General features: G+C 31.8%; 1 long non-coding RNA gene across 1 annotated transcript; it reads right to left on the bottom strand.

The window, feature by feature from the left end:
* Positions 1 to 1,299: 1,299 nt before the first annotated feature.
* On the bottom strand, positions 1,300 to 2,233 carry LOC107943664 (uncharacterized). The gene is made up of 2 exons (XR_001696033.2): positions 1,950 to 2,233; positions 1,300 to 1,632 (listed from the first exon to the last, which is right to left on the bottom strand). It is a non-coding gene; the product is annotated as an uncharacterized lncRNA (long non-coding RNA).
* Positions 2,234 to 7,822: the final 5,589 nt, after the last annotated feature.

Raw genomic sequence — 7,822 nt, forward strand, 5'->3', positions numbered from 1 at the left:
AGTTAGCTTTATTTTTTCTTTTATTACTTTTTAGTCCTCCAACATATTTTTTATTATGCTTTGAGTTCAAAGTTGAAATTTTCCAAATGCCTTTCTTCACATCACTTTGCTCATTTACCACTTCAACAAAACCAAAATACCTTTGTTTTCTTAATGCTTAACGAGTAGAGAGTTGATACTTAAATACGCTTCATTTAATTAATGTCTATAGCTATAGGAGTATTTATTTATTATTTTGATTTTTTTTTTGCATCTAAGACATTTAATTTAAGAAAAAAAATGGATTAATTAATATTTTTAATTTATTTGTATCACTCAAACTAGCATTTAATTAACTTTTTATTTATTCAAATGTTACTTACATGGATATGCATAAAAAATATTTGTAATTAATTTAACTACAAATAGATTTTTCACACTTCTACTAGAGAAATATAAAATGAACATCTCTTTTAATCTTTTAGAGGATTAAATTCCATGGACACACCCAAACACCTAAACCATGATAATATCTCATAACGTCTTTTTTTTTTCTTCAATAGATCAACAATTAATGCTGATCCGCATGTTACATCAACAATTGCACAATTATAATTTGTATTGGCTTTAGCTAACACAGTCCACCCTTTAACTATTAGAATCGGTTTTTGAGGAGAAAATTTAATAGTTAACGTACGGCACAATTTGTTGAATATAATGGGATAAGATAAAAGAATGTAGTAATTATTCGATAGAAATGAAATATTGAAATAAAAAATTTTATGTAGTAATTAACCAATGATACTTTAAGAAGTACTAAGTGAAACATTAATAGGATCAGTTTTATTGATTGGTTCCTCTGAACCCGCACAATCTCTATAATTTGCACTAAGACAACATCTTCAATCAAGAAAGATGCATCAAAATACCTCTTGTTACTTTATCTCTATATCACATACAAATATGCACTATCCAAGCAAACTTGAGTATAACAAGAAGCAATAACTTTCCTTTTAAATTTAAATATGGTCCAAGTTAACTATTGGCTTCGAGTTCTCACAACCCTATGAATGGAGTAAAGGCGCAAAATTGATTGCCACACTTTTCTTGAAAACTTGCATCCAAAGAAAATTTGATCACGTCTCTTTGCAACATCCATAAAAAATATATATATAAAAGTATTAATTACGAAATAGAATATAAAAGTATTAATGATCGTGGGTTGGTTGAGATTTTGTTAATGGGTTTTTGTTTTATTTGAGAAAGAAGGCGCGACTCAAATGCTTTTGCCATGAAATGGTTTGATTGTGCTTTTGCTAATTTCCTCCGACTTAATCTTTTCCTGTTTCATTAAGATGTTTAATATAGTGAGTGCTACGTCTGATCATTGTACAGGCCCAAATTTGCCCGGCCCAGACTAAACAAGCCCAAATCCCTAACCTAAACCAAAACCCAAAATAGCCCAATAATTAGAAAACCCTAAAGGCCCAACTGGCCCAAAATTTTAAATTGAACAGAACCCTTGCCCTTAACCAGCAGCCTCCACCTTCCGCTCACCCACGTGCCTCGAGCGCACCGCCCGCGCCTGGCCCTGAGGCCTGACCACCTCTGCTCGTCTTTGCGCCAACCCCGTCCCATCACTTCCGTCTAGACCTGCAAACGAAACAAGAAAAAGAGCAGAGAGACACGCAAAGTAAAGAGAAAAATAGAAGCAACAAATAGAAAGGGGTAGCAAAATAAATAGGCATTCGATTATGAAAAAAAATGGGGGGGATGATTTTAGGGGGTTTTCGAATACAAAAAAACGTTGTATTACAAGAGATTAGGGAAATCAAGAGCAAAAATAAGAAAAAAGGTTGTTTTTGGATTCTATTCTTTTTTCTTTTTTTTTCTTTTCGATCATTTTTTATTTATTTATTTTTGGTTTCAAATCCATTTTAAAACAAAAATAAAAGGAAAAAAAGGCTTACCTGAACGACCCCGCGATGCCGTCGTCGGGAACTTCTCTCCTGGCGTCAAACTCGGGCTTAAAGGGAAGCCAATGACCTTTCTTTCGGCTTTTGAGTCGAGAAGGTTCGACCTCTAGACGCGTTCCCAATGAGGGCTAAAATCCTCTCTTTGCGCGACCACAACCACCGCAAGCGGTGGGCCACGATGGAGGCATAACGGCGGCGCAAAGGCTAGGGTTCAAAACCCTAGCAGAGAAAAGAGGGGAGAGTTCTAGAATTTTTTTTAAAAAAATGGCAGTGGGAATGAATCTTAGAAAAAAATTTGATTTTTATAAGGGCACAAAAACGGTGCCGTTTTGCACCTAATGCCCTAGCGCCGAAACGACGTCGTTTAGAGCAGATCCGCACGCTACCCGACCCGCTCCAGGGGATATTTATCCATTTGGTCCCCCGTCTTGTACAGTTGTTGCAATTTTGTCATGTTTCCTTTTCTTTTATATTCTTAAATTCGCCCCGCTAAACTTGAAAAGTTTTATTTTGGTTCTTTTTAAACGCTGCACATATGGGGAGGGATTATTTTCTCATTTGATCCTTCCATGAATGCACGCGTTACAATTTGACCCTTCCCTTTTATTTTACTTTAGATTTACCCCCAAGTACTTATTTTAACACTCAATTTAGTCCTTTTTTTATTATTCATTTATTTTATTATGATTTAGACACTAAATTTTATTTTAATCCCAACCTAATTCTTTATTTATTTAACTTCAAGCTTATTTCATATGTATGATTGTTCTGCTTATTTTGTTTCTTTATTTGTTCGTCTTCTTTGATTTTTTTTTTAAAATTATCATTATTTTCATTTTATTTGCATTATGTATTTTTATGCCTTTTTTTTCTTTCCTTCGTCATTACTGTTATTATTAGCATTTTATTTATTCATCTATTTTTTTTATATACTATACATCCCTCAAACATATATATATTAGGGATTTTAATGCTTATTTTCTCTATCTGTTGTTATTTCATTTTCAATATTCGCCATTTCATCTTCTACTAGTATATTTATTATTATTATTATTATTACTATTTTTTGAACATATCATGTATTTTAGATTATTATCAATTTTAAATACTTTACATATATTATTTCTTTTAAACTATTATACGTATTATTTATTTTGAAATTTTTATATGTATCTTTGTATTTTAAATTATTATATATATACATATTATTTTTTAAAAAATATTCTTATATATTATTTAGTTGTATCGTTTTATATGATAATTGTGTTAAATTCTCCTTATTATTTTATTATAAACTTTTCTACTATTATTAATTTTAAAATTTCATATGTTATTTATATTAAACTTTTTTATATATCTTTTATATGTTAATGATTCTAAATTCTTTTATTGATATTTGTTTTGAACTTCCTATATATTACTTATTTAAAATTTTTTTTATCTTAAATTTTACTTTGGATTACATTTATATATAAATTTTCATTTAAACTGTTTTTGTAAGTTGTTTATTTTAAAATTTTTATTTATACATTATTTATTTTAAGCTCTTTTATATGAAAGGGTCCCTTTTTAATTTTACTTTGTGAATTATTTATCTTAATTTATTTAACATATTATTTATTTAAAATTTGCTTTATATATTATTTTATTTCAAATTGTTTTATATTTTATTCATATTAAATCTTTTTCATACGTCATTTATTTTGAACCATTCTTTGGTATTATGAGTTTTAAATCTCAATTATTTCATTTGTTATCAATTTTAAATTTTTATCCTATTTACTTTGAATCATTTTTCGCATGTTATTTTACTTCGTTTGTCTTTGATTATTGATGAGTATTAAAAAGTAATATACATTGTGAATATTGCCATTACATGTACTAGAAATTATTTATCTTCATATTGTGACATTCATTAATATTGTATCTAATTTGTGTTTCATTATTCCATGCTCTATTTTACACTTTTGTTTTACTTAGCTCAAATCATATTGTGTAGTAAACCCCAACATATTTATCCAATTTAGATCACTTTATTGTACTTCAAACAAAATAAGTGCATGCCTTCAAATGTTGTATTCGCTATTACTAAAAAATAAAATATTTCAAATAAGGCAATATTTCGCGTTTTAGGAAATTCGAGGAATCGTGCCCTAACTTATTGGGTTTCGATTTTCTTGTTAAACCTAAAGAGTCAAATATCCTTTTAGATTTCAAAATACACAAGCTTTCGATAAAGATTAAAGGCAAACTTGCTCTCGAAGATTTAAACGTCGCGTCCTAACTTACTGGATGTAACACCTTACTATCTCGGGACGAGTAAGCCTTTGATGCTCGTTTCAACATAGTTAGACGTTTTAAAATGAACATTCATAAAAAGGGATCATATTCTAAATTCTTTTTGAGTTTTTAAATTTCGACATTAAGACATTAATTAATCAGTTAGGTACTAATTTTGGGTGTTACGAGGGTGCTAATCCTTCCTTGTACGTAACTGACTCCCGAACCCGTCCTCTCAAAATTCGTAGACCAAAATCGTTGTTTTAGTAAATCAAAATGTTTTATTAAAATGACCAAATTTCTAGGTGATCCGATCACACCTAAACAAAAAAGGATTGGTGGCGACTCCCGTTTTAATTTTCATTTTCAAATAAAGTCGATTCTCGTTTTTCAAAAAAAAGGTTTCGACAATCATAACTCGATAAAGCTTGTTGCTAGTGAATTGACGCCTACTCGTCGTGCTCGTAGATTTCGTTTTGAAAACTCTTGGTTATCTAAAGATGATTTTGGAGAAGTTATAAACTCGAGTAGGTGGGAGTGCCCTTCAAATAATGTTTTGATCAAATTACGGGTTTGTGGTGAACGACTTCTGATTTGGAAGAATAATTTAAAGAATAATTTTAAAGCCCAAACTGAGGCTACTCGAACCCAGCATCCTTATTTGACTGTATTGGTGAACCTTTGCTTGATTTAAATGTGTTTTTGGCATAAGTTTATTGGAAACAACGATCCAAAATCTTTGTGGATAAAACATGGCGAAACTGTTAGAATTAAGTGACCCAAATTCTTATTTAAATAAAATACGATGGAAAATAAAATAAAAGTAAAATCCATATAGAACTAGACTTCTTTTATTTTATTTTAGAATAAGGTTTTTTTAAACCTTATTAAACTCCATCTATTTTATATTGATTAGGATAGGGTGTTTCAATCCTACTAGAATATGGCTTTACAAGCCTATAAATGGACATAGTCTATTCCTCTTGTATTGATTCAAATTTTCGACATAGTAAATTTTCTTCTCCTCTGCCCGTGGTTTTTTCCCGAAAGGGTTTCCACGTAAAATTTGTATGTTCTTTATCTTTATTTTATTTTATTATATTTTTCACAAATTGGTATCCAAGCTTCCGGGTTATTCATCTCGATCACGGTAATGGTGTCTTTGAAGTATGAAATTTCGCTGTTGAATCGCAACACCAGATTTGCGTTGTGGCAAATTAAGATGCAAGCAGTTCTTGCACAGATGGATCTGGAGGATGCCCTACTAAGGATAGATAAGATGCCTTCGACATTAACAGATGAAAAGAAGAAGCGTAAGGATCGAAAGGCGTTAACACAATTACATCTGCATTTGTCCAACGAAATTTCGCAGGATGTGATGAAAGAGAGGACTGTCGCTGCATTATGGAAGAGGCTAGAACAAATATGTATGTCGAAAACTCTAACAAGCAAGTTGCATAGGAAGCAGCGTCTTTATGCTCATCGTTTGGAGGAAGGTGCGTCTGTACACGAACACTTAACAGTGTTTAAAGAAATTCTCTCAAACTTGGAGGCCATGGAGGTTCAGTATGATAAGGAAGATCTATGGTTGATTCTACTTTGTTCGTTGCCCCCGTTTTATTCAACCTTTAGAGACACGACTTTATATAGCCACGAGTCTCCCACAGTTGATGAGGTTTATGATTCTTTAACCTCGTATGATAAAATGAAGCATCTTGTGGTTAAACCCGACTCTCAGAGAGAGGGCCTCATTGTTCGTGGGAGACAAGATCAGAATGCTGATGATGATCGTGGTAGGACACAGGAATGGAATCCTCGTGGTAAATCTAAGGGTAGATCGAAGTCTTCAAACAGAGGTAAAACTTGTAACTTCTGTAAGAAGAAAGGGCATATTAAATCTGAGTGCTATAAGCTACAAAATAAGATTAAAAGGGAGGCTGCGAATCAAAAGGGAAAACAACCAGAAAATTCTGGTAAAGCTGATGTTGTAGAAGACTACAGCGATGGTGAACTTTTAGTCGCTTCTATCAATGATTTTAAAGAAAGTGAGGAGTGGATACTTGATTCAGGCTGCACCTTCCACATGAGTCCTAATCGGGATTGGTTTACAACTTATGAAACAGTGTCTGAAGGTGTTGTTTTGATGGGAAATAATGCTTCGTATAAAATCACAGGTGTTGGAACAATTAAAGTTAAGATGTTTGATGGAGTTGTCAGAATACTTAGTGACGTACGGCATGTTCCAGAATTGAAAAGAAATTTGATTTCGTTGAGTACTCTTGATTCAAAAGGGTACAGATACACAGTTGAAAGTGGGGTTTTAAAGATTTCCAAAGGGTCCCTTGTTGTGATGAAAGGGCAGAGAAAGATTGCCAAGTTATATGTTTTGTAGGGTTCTACTGTTACTGGTGATGCAGCTGTCGCTTCCTCTTCCTTGTTAGATAATGATATTACTAAACTTTGGTATATGTGCCTAGGGCATATGAGTGAGAATGGCATGGCAGAATTGAGCAAAAGAGGACTTCTTGATGGGTGTTGACACCATTTTTTTGATGGAAACGGGGTCGACTTAGATTTTGAAAATAAAACGAAAAATGGGAGTCGCCACCAATCTTTTTTGATGAGGTGTGATCGGGTCACCTCGTAAAACGGTTGTTTTTAATAAACGATTTAGATTTTATTAAAACAACGATTTTTGTCTACGAAATTCAGAAAAATGGGTTCGGGAGTCGGTTACGCACGAGGAAGGATTAGCACCCTCGATGCGCCCAAAATTGGTACCTAGTTGATTAATTAGTGTCTTAGTGTCGAAAATTGAAAATTTGAAGAGTTTAAAAAAATACGATCCTTAAAAGAAACTCTGATAACGTGAATTGAAATATAAGATTCTCTTGTTTCGAAGGAATATCACATCCAGCACGTTAGGACACGATACTCTAAACCATCGAAACCAAGACATCTTATAGTTTAATGAAACCATACTTTGAAGATTTAAAAGGATATTTGGCTATTTAGTCAAACGAGAAATCGAAACCCAGCACGTTAGGGCACGTTTTCTCGAGTTTCCGAACGCGAAATATTGCCTTATTTAGAGAAATTTTCCTTTTGGTGTTTAGTGTCAATGCTTGACAAAACAATAACGAATACGACAAGGTGAGCAAAGTAAAGTGAGTAACAACAATGCAATAGGCAAAATGAAATGACGAGGCGATTACATAAACAAAGCATACAAATAAATAAATAGAACTAACATTTAAAAAAGGCACAAGTGTACACGAATAAATAAACAAACACCAAATAACAATGATGACAATAAATACACTTATGTAAAAATGTATATGCATATATAATTTTAAGCCATAAAATAAAAAATGCATATAAATTATAGAATATGAAAACATAGATAAATATATACATATATGTGTAAAAAATAATATTATAAAAAAGGGGTACGTATACATGTATAAAAAAAATAAATGTATTAACAATGAATATAATAAGGGTAAGAAAACAAGTATATACACAATATATATGTAACGTGGTACTAAGGACATATATATATATACAATACAGTATTTAAAATAATA

Source organism: Gossypium hirsutum, chromosome A05, assembly GCF_007990345.1.
Source record: "Gossypium hirsutum isolate 1008001.06 chromosome A05, Gossypium_hirsutum_v2.1, whole genome shotgun sequence".
In the NCBI taxonomy this organism is placed as follows: domain Eukaryota; kingdom Viridiplantae; phylum Streptophyta; class Magnoliopsida; order Malvales; family Malvaceae; genus Gossypium; species Gossypium hirsutum.